This window comes from Rhea americana, unplaced genomic scaffold (genome assembly GCF_003343005.1).
Source record: "Rhea americana isolate MKP2758 unplaced genomic scaffold, rheAme1 scaffold_593, whole genome shotgun sequence".
In the NCBI taxonomy this organism is placed as follows: Eukaryota; Metazoa; Chordata; class Aves; order Rheiformes; family Rheidae; genus Rhea; species Rhea americana.
Genome location: NW_028186749.1, coordinates 49228 through 63783, shown reverse-complemented (window position 1 = coordinate 63783; position 14556 = coordinate 49228).

Sequence of the window (14556 nt, the reverse complement as noted above, 5' to 3'; positions counted from 1 at the left end):
GTCTCACGCACGTCTGGGAGGACGCTCGAAGGGAGGAGCCGGTCGGGGCTGCACAGAATGAGCAGGGTTTGGAGAGAACAGCGAACGTGACAGGCAGGAGAGAAATGCGTCATGCAACGCGCACACACAGCATGGGCGTTCGGCGCCGGGGCTTACCAGGCTGCAATGGGGCTGATGGAAGAACAGAACACGAAGCAGCGAAGGATGGATGAGAGAAAGACAGACAGACAAAGGACAGTTATTTTATATTCCTCCCCTCTCCCCTATCCTCGCCAGTCCTGCAGCGAGGCTCTGGACGCTGGGCTGACAAGCTGGCTGCGGCTTTTTGTGCATGGGAAGCACGCAGCACATCCCCTAGCTGCTGTGCTGGACGGACTGCTTCTCCCTGGGGTAGGAAGGGAGGGGGCTCATCTCAATAGCTCTTTTTAGCCCCAGCGTTTCTTCTCCAGCTAATGGAGCCTGGAGAAGTCAAAGCAAACCCCAGCCGTCGGGCAGCCATCACTGCAAACACCACTTAAAGGAGACAGCGCCTGCGCTGCGGCGTTGTCGATCCTTGCCTGTGGCTGCTCTGCCAAGTCACAGTACCCACGTAAGCTCGGTGTGCTGGCAGGAGATGACATGTGCTAACTCGAGTTATGGCCCGAGGAAACCACACTCGAGCTGGATTTCGAGTCACCTGCACCAAAGACAAGCCTCATACTTGTTCTTTGCCACCTAGCCAGGGCTACACTGAAAACAGCACCCCAGAGCCAAGCGGCCCTGCTCCCTTACCCCTCCTCAGACGACCTGACTCTGCTGGTCCTCCAATCCGGCACTATCCCAGAAAAGAGGACCCCGGAGCAGGGCCTCCCACCTGCATCCTTTACCCAAGCCACTCGGGCTCCCTGCTCTGACGCCGTCCTGGAAGCAGGACCCCAGCGGCGAGATGTCCTCCTTGGCCACTGTCCTAKCCCTCCTCCTCCCATCCAGACCAGCCAGACCCTTGCTGCTCCAGGGCAGGAGCCGAGCGGGAGGGTCACAAAAGCAACAAAAGAGAGAAAAAGTAAGGTTTTCCCAGCATATCTGATAAAAATACCAGCTGGCCTTTGCCTTAAAGCCCCCAAGACTGTGATGAAGCGAGGGTGCAGCATGAGAGCACGAGCGCCAGCCCCTTCCCCAAGCCCTCTTACCTGGGCAGGTGAGGCTGCCTTTTACTGCCTGGTCTGCTGCCAAGGAGGGAGGACACAAAACCGACACCAAAGACAGGTGAGAGATGGCGCAAGGCCCCGAGGACAGCGTTGCAGGGGAGGGGAGAGCAGAAGAGGAGACAAACAGATCAAGAGACAGACGCGGAGCACACGACCCGGCGACAGCGATGGTGCGCCCGCACCCCGCGGGGAAGGGGCCAGGCAGCGCGTCGGGGCCCGCCACCACCTCCCTGCGCCCTCGCTGCCTTCCCCCTCGCTGCRCAACCTCGTGGCGTTTGCAGGACTCGGGGCAGGACTTCCAGCAAGGCCGAGGCCAAGCCCCACCGCGGAGGCAGGAGGGATTTGTAGCAAGGCCCGGTCAGGGCGGGCTGGACCCATGGTATATGCACTTCTTTAACGTGTGCGTGCGTGCATGTGTGTGTGTGTGTGCACGCAAGCCTGCGTGTGCATCAGATGAACTCCACAGCGAAGCCAAACCGTGTGTGTGTGTGTGTGTGCACAAGCCCAGTGTCTGTGTGTGCATGTGTGTGTGTGTGTGCACGCAAGCCTGCGTGTGCATCAGATGAACTCCACAGCGAAGCCAAACCGGGCTTATTTCAGGACAACGAGGGAAGCCACAGAAGTGGTTAAAGCAGTCCCAGGCTAAACACAAGCAGTAAAGAAGCAACAGCCTCCCACCTCGTCACACCGTGCTCCGGCACTCGGTGAAACGCCGCGTTCGCCGCGAGCTCCCCTGCGCTGGCACCGCGGACTGCGCTACGGAGCCGACACCACGCAGCAGGGCTGAGCAGCAGGATCTCCCAAGGCCGCTCCACCGCCCTGCGGGGCGGAAACTCGGAGGCTGCAACAGCACAAACCCCAGCGCTCTGCTGCCGTAGCCCATTTCCAAGACGCAACGGCTCCCCGAAACCACAATTACAGGCGATCCAGAGGCACGGAGGGTAATTAGAGCCGGTTCCATCGGATCAGCATTCTCCTCCCTGCCTACACACCCCCCCTCCGGCCGCGTCGGAGGGCCCTGGGTACCCACGACTGCAGTTTCTATCCACTTTCTAGCACACGAGGCTGGTTAACCCTCCTCCCRGCTTCAAATCTTTCCCCTTTCTCTTACGTTGACAACTATAACAGTCAAAAACTTCGTCCAAAAGCAGAATTACATCATCGCGTTGCTGGCTGCAGTGCTGGACAGGCGAGGAGGAAGGGCAGCACCCACAGAGAAGTGCCGACAGCAGAGCATGCTTCCCAGGAGGGCTGCTTCAGCACCAAGAACACAGACGTAAAACGGCAGCAGGCTCAACCGCACCAAGGAGCCCAGCAGGTTAAAAGCAGATTTAATTCTGAGCCGCGCGTGGGAATAAGTCAGTGCCACGCGGCGATCTCTGCTGGAGAAGACCAGCAGGAAGCCTTGCGTCTCAGGGCCACGACACAAAACCCGCAGAGAGGAGACGGGCGAAGATGCTCCCGTTGTGTAGCCGCAGTGCGTGCAGCTCCTAGCACTGCGTTAGCAAGTCCACCCTTGAGGAACGTTAATACTAGAGCTGAACCCCTCGGTACTAGGAAAAACCTCATTTAGGGTTGCCTGGATAACCTTAATTCAGACCCTAAGTGCATCATCGTTATGCCACAGCCTCTGATTTACTCAGCTGCACTTTCCACAGGACCTCCTGCCTTGTCCACTGAGAAGGAATTAAATCAGGGCCTTGTCAGGGAAGAGCCCGGGCACATTCGCTACACAAGTGGGAATGAGCAAGGACGGGGTCTGCAGAAGAGAGGCCAAGGTGTCCCCAACCCACCTCTCCAGGTGCTGGTGGGCAGCAACGGGCAAGAAAAGCAGGAACGACAGAAGTGAGGAAGAGGCACAGCCTGGGCTGAAGTCAAGTGAAATCATGCTTCTGTGGAGTTGGTTTTAAAAAGCAAAGTCTGACATGGACTTTTCCACTTGTTTCTTCACCCCCAGCTTCGAGCCCAGGTCTCTGCAGCCAGGAGGCCTCGTGGTGATTCAAGGCCAGCTTTTTGCAGCACCTCACCTCCATCACACGCCAGCACGCGGACGGGAGCAGAGCCACAAAGCCTCTCCCGCGGCCCTTTCCTGGAGCAAGCCACGTGCCGGGAGCAGAGCTCCCACTTTCCCTAGGGGAAATGGAGGTTTCCCCTGGGGGCTGCACTATAGGTCAGAAGTAGAAACTGATGCATTGAGGTGCGATTTTCAGATGGCTCCGGGGATGCGCCTTCAAATCCCACAGCAAGTCCAGAGAGGCGGCTTGGGATGCGTTTCCCGGGCTAACGCAGATGTGTGCGGGATTTTCTGAAAGACATCGCATGGGCTTCTGCCAAATAAATGCCTCTCCCTAAAGCCTCGGCTTAACTCGCACCTCTCCTTATCGAAGGGGGAAGAGGAACAGAACTCCTCTCGGAGACGCGCACGAGCTCCTGTGTCGTTACCTTTCCACCCGAAGACGACCCCATCCACTGCCTCCTCCAGRCACGCGCTCCAGCGAGAGCACTGCTCATCTTGCTGGGCGCCCCACTCCCAGCTATGAACGTCTCAGCAACGAGCATCTCGTGTGGTCCCGTTCCTGCGTGCCCTCAACGGGCGCTTTCCGGCCACAGAGTCCCCAGCTGGGAGGACCTGTGAGCGTGGACGAGCTGCTGCTATAGTCAGAGGCACGACGCAGTCGCAAAGCCGCTGCCGCACGAACTCTAAGCACAGCCAGATTATTCAACGGCCCGGCTCAGGATACTCCAAGCAGGTCAGATGCTACTTTATCCAGGCCATGGAAGGATTGGTTCCTCTTTTGACATCACCCCGGATGCAAGGTCTTAAGATGAGACACGCTGATGAACAAGGTGAGAGATAAAACAGCTTTTAAGCCTCATCATTAGTGCAAGTTACCTGGTGCAAAAAGGTGCCAGCGCTACGCAGAGCTGAGCCCGGAGCCCAGCCAAGAACAGCCAGTCCAACACCGGGATAACTCAGGGCCATGCCAGTGTCACCTTTACAGCACGAATCCCTTTCTATCTAACATGAAGGAGATCGACCAGCATTAGCTCATTTCAGTCTAAAAGAGTACTTTAATTCGGCTTTGCATAAGCTTCTTCCTAATTGACTTACAGAGAACCAAAACATGCCATTTTAAACCAAATGCTGCGCTGCCATTTGTGCCAGCTCGACAGAGACCCGATTCAAACGTGTGTTTCCTGCCAGAGCAGCTACGTCAGCAACAGCCAGGATTCTTTTTCTGGTAACGATTCACGTTTCTGTAATGATTTTGGCCCAAGCAGAKGTACTTGCAGGGCAATGCCCTTCCAGCAGTTCTTTCTCCTGCACGAGGCACGTTCACGAACCCCGGCTCTGTGGAYGCGGGCACGGGCAAGGCCTTCGCTCGGGGGAAGAGAGGCCCTCGGAAAGGGAGGACACGGCCTCCCCACGCAGCGCCTGCAGTCGTGTCCGCAGCCCAGGCCTGAAGGACCAACCCCCGGGTTTTCCTAAAAAGTAACTCTGGAGTCCTTCAGGCTCCGGGGCTTGAAATTCCTTGGAAATTGAAGGCTGAATCATGCAAATGCCCTTGACTCATCAGGTCCCAGTGCAACAGGATCAGTGCCAATTTCCAGCAGGGGAACCATTTTCCTACCCTGAACTGGCATCTGTAAAAATGACTTGAAGGCATCCACATCATCATTTGGTTACTCATCCGAATGGGTGTCCTGTGCTCTGCTGTACTCATGGTAATTAAGGTTTCTGGTTTGAGGTTATTTTCCCTGATCTGAGTTATTTTTAGTTAAATCATGGCTATTACTTTCTCAGAAATATTTTGGAAAAAAAAAATCCCTGTCCTTTAAAACAGAAAGAGATACACTGAGAGTGCTGAGAGCACTCAGCTCCCACGAACTGCACACACGTATTCCTCCTGGGAACACCGCAGACCGCCGCGAACGCGGTGCCCCCGCACCCGCGCGCTCAGCACACCGTGCTGCGCTCGCTAACCGCTCGTGTCGGGAGACCGTCTCAGCACCAGCTCGCCCMGGCCGAGACCTCCCCGGCCCGGCACAGCAGGTGACGGTGACGGGAGAGGGACGGAGCCCAGCCCGAGCCCGCTCCAGCCTCTGCACCGAATCGAGCCCCGCGCGCTTCAGCGCCGGCTGCGCCGTCCTCCCGCGTCGCGCCCGGCCGCCCGCCGGCGAGCCTCCCCTCCGGATTAACCCCGGCTTCCAGGTGGCTTTTGCAGACYGCCCTGGCCGGAGCACCGGGGCAAACAATCTCAAGAGTCCTCCAGCCCTCCCCAGCAGCCTGTACTCTATTAAATTCGTCAGTCCTCGTGCCAAGCACCTACTCACACAGAGCTTGCAGGCAATGTGAGCAAAATAAAACGAGGTGGAGAGCAGCACTGGCACTGGCAGCACTGGCACGCTGCTTGCTGGCCCTAGAGACACCGGCCACCCCAGYACGCAGCCAGGCCCAGGTGAGCGTATCCGGCACCGCCTCGCTGGGCTCCTTTTCAGAGCGCAAGTTTCGTTTTCTGTGGGGTTCAGGACTGGGCATTCCCTCTACCACCTAGACAGCTCAGCTTTAGAGGGGGGAAAAGAAAAATACAGGAAAAAGCACACAGACACTAAGCAGCAAGCACCTATGGCAAAGAAACCGCTGCAACCTCGGGAGACTAAGCAGAACAAAAGCCACAATTAAAAGATTAAGAGAGAAACAGGATCAAATCCTCAAAGTGGGTCAGTCTTCAGCCAGAGCTTTGCAAATGCTCAGTGCAAGACATTGGGATTTTCTTTTCCCCTTCCAAGTCTCCAAATGGTGGCTCCCTACAAYCCTATCTCCTGGGAAGACAAAATGTTTTACAAACAGCCCAAGCCTGGCCTGTAGGCACAAATGGGCAGCCTGCAAACGTGCTCCTTTTTAAGATGAGTGGGAAGGCAAGTCGAGCCAGCACGGGCTTGTCTGCAGGAAGTTACCAAAAAAAACATACACATATATATACGCACGCACACACACACACGGGAAAAAAAAGACTTGAAAAGGGAAATCAGTGCCTTGGTGGGATGCCTCTTGCAACTGAGTCACTGCTTCCACGGGAGCCCGCTGCTCACACCCCATCCACAGCCCAAAGCACAGTCTGCCGTGGGACATTAACATCTGCAGGAGGAGCRGCACATTAACGTCTGCCGCGGGACGCTATGGTCCGCACTACTGCAGCACCCATCTATGAGGATGCTTCTTATTTGATGCTTCCCATTATAAAACCCTGCTTGCAGCTGCCTGTACCTCTCCCAAACTGCAGCCCTTCAGAAAGGGCTTCACACACTGGCTGTCTCCTGATATTCTGGGGACAGGAAGGAAGGAAGGAATTTCAGCTAAAAATGATTCAACTTCCTTCCCTTCCCCCTCCCCAGTACAAGGCAGAGGGAAAAATGTGTTTGCCTGGCTGCATCCAGCGCTGACTCGCTTCTCTCTGGAATAGCTCCACGGCTCCCAACCTTTGGAGCGGAAAGCCGGGGAGGGCTGCAACGCATGTGCTAAAGATGTGCATCTCCCCATTCCAGCCAAAATACGCCAGCTTCAGGCAGGCGGGAAGCCACGGTCTCAGGGACAGCGGGGCTGGACACGCTCAGAGCAGACAGCTTGCATGCATGCAGCAGGCTGCACCCTCACCGTTCTAGACCAAAATATCATTTTTAGTGTCACCYCAGGGAATTAGTCCTATCCCAGGACCCATCAGTCCTGGGATAACGTCCCACTATCATGTCCATCCCTTCCAGCCTGCTRCTGAGATCTCGGCACAGAGTCCCGCGCGGCGGACCCCTGTCCTTCAACGCTGACGGCCCGTGGACTTGCCACAGGTTGAGCTCCTCGCGAAACCAACCCCGCCTCCGCCTGGGTGCCAGTCCCGGACCGGCACGGGGGACGCGGCGGCTCTGGGAACGCTCGCCTGCCTCGCTGCTTGGGATGCCGCGGAGAGCTACGCGGAAATGACAGGTTCGGTACAAAACTATCAGCTGCTCCTGTTTCTGCAGCCGACCTATTCAATTGCAAAATGATGATGCATCAGGGAAGCTTGTAATTATGTGTCTGATTCTACGTTTGTATGTACAGGCAGTTTTAAACCATGTTAGGGTTTTGCTAGCAAAYTAAAGAAAGGAAAAAAASAAGTMATTTCTCACCATTTTTGGCCTACTACGGATAAAACTTGCAAGTAAAAACCCCTGCTACAGAGGGGAAGTATTTTTCTTCTCATCTTTTCCCTTCCTAGAACACACAACAATTTTTTTGACTTCCAACCAGGAACATATTTAAGTGCATGCTTAAAGTTAAGGATGAAAGTAGCCTTAGAACAACTTTTGGCTACTATTAGACCAAGATCCCAATCCCTGCCTTGGATCGGCCTAAACCTGGAGCACAGCTCAGTCGGCAACACACCACTAAACCCTCACCTGCGCCAAGGCAAACCGCGCGAGTCCCGCCGGACTAACTCACACATCGCGCTGCACAGGGCCTCSGTGCCTCCACGCCGCCGCAACGACCCCGGCCGGCGTCTGGCCGGAGAGGAGACGCGGGACCCCGGCACCGTCCGCAGCCGCCGAGCGACGCTGCCGTCGCAGAGCCGGGAACGGGGCTGGAGGAATCCCGGGCGCAGAGCTCCAACGCGGCAGCGTAGTCAAGCTGCCTGCTAACACCAGGCGGGTTCAGCTAGGCCRGCACGGCTGCGGCTGCATGTAGGCAAAACAGGGCTCACACGGCCCGCGAGGATCCGAAGTGTCCTTGCGGCACGTAGACTACGTTCAACTGCCAAGCCGCCCTGCAGCTGCTGCCCATCAGCCCACAAATCCAGGAGCTGGAGTCATCCCGAATTCATGTTGGGTTTCTGCAGCAATCTTGTTCTTTTTCTTTTCCAAGGGAGAAAAGCAAAGCCTCAGCCCTCGGGAGGCAGCTGGTAACAGATTTCATCTTGCAGATCAGATGCAAAGTCCWATGCATAACTCCCCAGCAAACTGAATTTAAACCCCTGGGTTCCTAAAGCAACTTTGTCGCAGCAGACTGGGGATTCTAGTAGAGCTTTGTTTAAATTAAGATTTTTAATTAAATGGAAAAAAATTAACRCAATGAACACAGCAGCCCTGGTTATTTAATGGCATAACAGACTCCATTCCCCACATTTCTAATTGTCTGTGTGCTGCAAATTTTTGTAATGCCAATTCCCTACGGGGAGGAACACAGGCTGAACTCCAGGGACAGCTGTGCTTTCGGTAGCCAGGCGGTTACACAAAATTTGAGAAATAGTCCTTTAACTGGAYGCTTCCCTGCAATGACTTGACAGAGAGGCTTAGGCAGGGCCCCGTAAGAGCAGCGTTCACATCTTTTGGGAGGCAGCGTTCTGCCAGCGGGGCAGCCGGGGCAGGGACACCCTAAGCAACCCCAGCGCTGCTCCTGGCAGCGGGGCCAAGCGGGAAGCGCGAGGCAGGGCCGGGAAGCCGATCTGGGAGCTATCGAGTCGGTGGCAGAAAGCTCCTGTTGCTCAAGAGCCACGCTCTGCAGCGCCCGACGGCCGCGCGCCGAGAGCGCGGAGCGCGTGAGGGGCTGCCAGAGCCAAGCCAGGAGGCAATGAAGGCATAAACAAGTATTTATGTCTTAATTAGATAATGCTTGCGGAGCACTCTGCACATGAACTGTGCTGTATAAACGTTAAGTATCATTATGGCTACCAGTGAAGTTAAGCAAGATCAGCAGCAATCCTGCACGCTGGAAGCCCTTTCCTCCAACAAAATTTTGTTTTAGAAAGTGTGTCATCTTTCCCCTCCCTGCCTGCAAGAAAACCATGGCATGGGAATGTGCAGGGAGTCGGAGAGGAAAATCAGAGCCAGGATCCGAATTCCCCACTAAAGAAGATCCAGTTTACATACCATGCATGGCCCAGCTTTTCCAGGAACACTGCTGGGGCATGCAGGGTTACCCAGAAGAGGACTATAAGCAACTACAAAAGCACCATGAGCTCCAAGTCATTTTCAAGCTCTCTTTTCCACACAGGGCAGTGTAATTATTAATAGTCCCACTCTCTCCTGGAAAACACATGCTAGCTCAGACTAGCAGATCTGGTTTGTCCAGCCTTCGATGACAGACACTGACAGCACTTTTGGGGTGTGAGGTCTGAAGTAGTAAGATACGGAATAACGTACCCTGAAGGGACGTTTTCTTCCTGACCTTCCTTCTAAATAAAAGCCGCACACCCTGAAGCATGAAAGATCACGTCTCCTTCTGTCAATGCAGCTCATGAACAAGTGTGAACAACTGCTCTCAAAATGCTTTGCTCCAGTCTCCCTGTGGGGTCTTTATGCGACTGAAAACTGTGGCAATGCAAGAGGTCAGAGTGATGCCTGAACTGATATAAGAGTTTGCTGGGCTCCGCATGCCCCGAAGCACGGCTGGACGCTGCGCTCACAACGGACGGGCGAGAAAACCGCGGTCTGGGGAACCGAACCACACGGCAACGTGGACGGMGGCACCGCAGCAGCAAGTGGCCCCAGGGAGCAAACGGATGGGCAGGGGCTGCCCGGGGAGAAAGTCCTCAAATTATCCCATTTGCAAGCCCCTCTTGCTGCAGAAGCGCCACTCTTGTTGCAGAAGAGCCGTGCTGCTCGGCTGGACGAGACAAGGGCACGTCAGGCTTCTGACCTTGAAAAGCAGAGCAGATTCTGGCTATTTAAAGAGCAGCAAGGAGCTGTAAGCCCCCATAATGACGCCACACACTTGGAGGTGCTGGGGAGCTGCTCCTCCACGAAGGGAGAGCCAGTCTCACCCTCGCATGCAGTGCGCCGAGCAAGGCTTCCCTGGACTGGAGCTGCTCCTGTCGGTCCTCTGCTCCATTCAGGACCTCTCTGCGTTACAGAGCTGCCCAGTCCTCAACCTGGCACCCAATAAAAAGCAGGCAACAGGCACGGCGCACCAGCAGTGCTTAACTGCTCGAGCAGTCCTGCATTTCCAAGGCATTTATTTTTGGCCTTGTGGTCGGATTCTCCACTTAATTAGAAGTTGCAAAGAGGAAAAGCATGGCGGGTTGTTTTTCTAGTCCGTGCTCCATCCYAGCCCTTGCCTTGCACATGCTCATCACAGTGAAGCGAGAGCCCTGGACCAGGAGGACACCAACAGCTTATTTGTTAAGAGGGATTTTAGGGCTGGCACAAGCGGCCACTGGTCTTCAGCATGGAAATGCTCTGTTTTTCCACCCGGAGATGGGAACGCCCTGTTTATCCTGCAAATGGGGAGAGCGCTTGGCAAGCTGAGCCACTGGCCAAAGAGTAGGGCATGAGCTGGCCATCATCTTTTGCTGACATAGGCTACCATCACCTCCAGTTACCAGCCATCACCATGTGCGAACACCTATTTGCTTCCCAAAGCCCCCAGACTTGCCCCGTACTTATGGCCACCGCGCAAATACACAGAAATACCTTCTGCCAGCATCAGTGCACGTGCTGGCACGACCAGAGCCCACGATAACAAGTTCATAAAATGTCAAGGTCAGTCCCCAGCAAAAGTTGCCTGTTAAGGGACTCTCCAGCACATTCAAGATCACAGAGCCCAGCCACTTCAGCACGGAGCCGAGGAGCTGCCAGAGGGCGCGTCAASCTTTCCTGAACTGCATCTGCAGTGCTGGGAACCAGCTTCTTCTCCAGCGAGGACGGGAAAAAAAAAGAAAACCTTGTTCTCTGCAGAAAGCCACTCCAGAGGGGAGCGGTTCCCCGCCGCGCGCTCGGCGGCATGAATGGGAGAGACTCATGCGTAGGAGACAAAGTCACATCCCCACGGCCGCGGCCCAGCAGCGACGGGCCGGCCACGCAGACGACACAGAGCCGCCGGAGGAGGGATTCCAGCAAGCGAGGCCAAGCCGATGCCAGGAAAACAGGGAAGCTACTCACTGCAACCCGATCTGCCCGAGCCTCTTTCCCTGGCACAGCAGTAACAATCTGCCTCTGTCCCTCAATTAGCCACACAAGTGACTGGATTTTTTCGGGCACAATGTGCCCAGACAGAAGGCTTATTCTACTGGCGCGCATCCCTCTGCCATGCAAGGGGTGCTCCAGTTGGCCGCAGCAAGGAACAGACTGGTCTGTTTGGACCACTGGCACAGAAACCACCAGGGTCAAAACAGACGGCTGGCCTTTGGCCCATGGTTATATCCAAAGAACAAGTACGTCCACGCAAYGCGCATCGTCTACCAGGAAGGCATGGAATAGGCTTCCCAGTCCCTCCTGCATCCACAAAAGGCAAGGAAACTCCAGGAGGCAGAAGAAACGTGGTTAAGGGAGGCTCTTTTCTTCACCCTTCCAGCCAAGGACCGTAATACTCCTTTCCAACTTCCACATTCCCAGGTGGAAAGGGCAGAGGTCCATATTGTCACCCCTAAAGTGCAGAAAGCAAGACAAAAGCACCACTGCTCAYCTTAGGCCAGGCTGCCCAAACCGGATTAGAGAGAAACGGCGCTCAGGTCGTCACACTCAGCCCGGAGAGGCCACTCACTGGTGTCTGAACACGAAGTCTGGGGACACGGCAGCTGGCTGGGACTCAGGAAACCTGGCTCTCGTGCTGGGGACAAATGAGCCTCCCCCCTCATCCCACCAAGCTGTATTTCACCAGCCACTTGCCCTGCCTGGGCAGCTAACCCCGCTCGCTATCCTAGAATGGAAGAAGGCAACTTCCCACCGAGATTTAACAGATTGCTTCACCACTGCCGCCTGTGATCTGATTTCTATTAGTCTATGAGGAACTGAGACACACAGAGGAGGGCAGAAATATTCTCCTTGCCCTCCCTGCCACCCCAGCCATTTGGAGACAGTCTAGTTGCCATCATTCCCAGGAATTTCAGTGCTTCACCCCTTTCCTCTCTCACACCAAAAGCTCATCCCAAGAAAGACAGGTCAAAACAGAGGCTACCCTGGGTAAAACGCTCCCAACCGGCGCCTGTTATGTGACAGGGGAAAGTTATTTAACAGCAGAGGAATATTTTTCCTTTCTGATTTTGGCGGCGTTTCCCACCACCGAATACAGGATCCATTGCTGCCTAAGGCTGTACGGCTTGGTTTAGTTAAGCTGCTCTGGGTTTTTTTCTCCCTCCTATAAAACATAAAGTCCAGTCCCAAGGCAGTGTCACCTTGTAGCTTAAACAAGGGTACGACACCTGGCTTCTCTGCGAAGCAGCAAGGCCTGCGATTCAGGGTCTCCTTTCTGACGGTCACAGCACTACTGTCCACRCCACACACTTCCTTGGCCAAGGTTGTCAATACCAACCTGCCTCTGGGAAGCTCTGAGAAATCCCAGGGGAATGATTAGTGTGCTTACGGTTAACGCAAGGTACCCAGGTTTGAGCCTAGGTGAGCTACTGCACAAGCAACCACTCCTTTTCGAGGTTCAAGCTACCAGGAGATTCAGATATGCAGGGAGAGCTGTCCACAACCGCAGGCAGTTTGCATTTATCCTGTCAGAAGGAATTAACAAGCAAACACCTTTCCACGGGCTAGTTCCAACATCAGCCGCACCTGACAGTGAAATACCCAAATCAGGSAGCCCTCGTTCTTACCCTTGAGCAGCACAGACTGCCAGCTGGGAGAAGACAGGGCAGAAACCCYGCTGGATGTGGAAGCCAGGCCTACGGCTTCCCAGGAGAGCCACTGGCGAGCAGCAAATGACCCCCCCCTCAAAACCCAGCAGGGACTCGCCAGCCGCATCCCACCCCAGCTCTCTGCATCGAGAGGGTTCCTGCGAGGGGATCGTCTCTGGCTCTCCCTAGAAACATCCCAGTGCTTTATGCCACTGCTCAGGTGTCCCGACACGCGAGCCAACACACTGCTGYTTGGCATCACGAGGAGATCGGCACGGTGCTGGTTCCCGGATACCCTCAGCTTGTCCTGCACTGCTCACACAACCGTTTTGGAGGAATAGCTCTGGCTCTGGAGCAATTTGCTTAGGGATAACTCCGCAGAAGRGCTGCACACAGGACACAACCTCTGCGACAGCAAGGACTCAAGGCTTGAAATCTGCAAAATTTCACAGGCAATGGCCCTGCTAGTGAAGACATCGTTCTCCAAGATGTGTGGCGGAGCCATACGATCCCAGATCCTCCTGTCTGCAGGACGGCTGCAGCCATCGCTACACTACGCACGCCTGGTTTGCAGGTTTACCTCAGTGCCTGCTCCTGGCCTGGCTGCTAGTTAGAACAATTGCTATTTTAACAATAAAATTAGTGTTTTTTAAAAGAAATTWTTGTCTACTTGAATGTTAATTTTACATACTGCCTCCCTCTCTTCCCGCAACCATGCAAGTGCACAGATTGTTTCTTCAAACATGTCAGACAATCCTTCAATTAAAAATGGTTGACAGTCCAGGCTGATTATGCTGGGATTTTAACCTGTAAATGCAGGTAGTGTTGCTCACCTGCAACACCGTGGCATCCGCTGCAGTGTATCCACGCTATCGCTCGCCCAAGGGGACCAACACCCAGCAGAGATATCCAATTACCTGGAGAACCTACATACCACACTAACGAGGAGTGCCAAATACAATTTGCACCCTCCGGCTGATCAGGGTTTTCAGACGTCTAACCGAGATCCATATTTGCCTTAAAAGGGAGTGGCTCAGCCCTGCATTGCTGGAGCCGGCAGCGAAAGATCGTGACGGTTTTAACAGCCCCAGCCTCGTCCATGGATTGCAGCTCGGTCCGGAGGGCGCTGCTGCAAGCGGCAGCCTTTGCAGGCAGCAGCGCTGCAGCGTGCCGAGCGCCCGGCGCCTTGCGCTAGGCTTCATAAATAACCCAGAAGGCACAGGCTCCGCTGCCGGTTTGGAGAGGACCCAGATCCTCGCCAAAATAAATAAATAAATAAATAAATAAATCACAGCCGCTGACTGAAGCGGGGACGGCTGATGCCTTATCTGCGCCGCAGGAGCACCGGGGACCTTACCGGCTCCTTCCCATGGGGGTTTATTTCTCACCTCCCGCTCCCCGCGGGCAAACACCGGTCTGCCGGAGAGACCCTCCGCGCCCGAGGGCGGCCGCCAGCCCCGCAAAGCCACCGGCGCACGGGGACGGGGATGGGGAGGGGGGGACGCCGAGCACCTGCCAGCGAGGTGCCGGCGCACCGGGGCCGAGCCCCCGGGGCCCGGCAAGAGGAGAAAGGGCCGGGGAGAAGGGGCGACGTTACGCAGCCCGTCTCGCCAGCTTGTTAAAAATAAAATAACACCCCCCTGCAGTCGGGCAGCGACCCGACAGCGCAGGAACGATAACACCCGCCTCAACGCCGACGGGGCAAMGGGGAGCGAGGCCAAGGTCGTGCCAAGACCCTGCTTTGGGTCTGCAGGATAATAAAAAGCGGGCGATTCCTC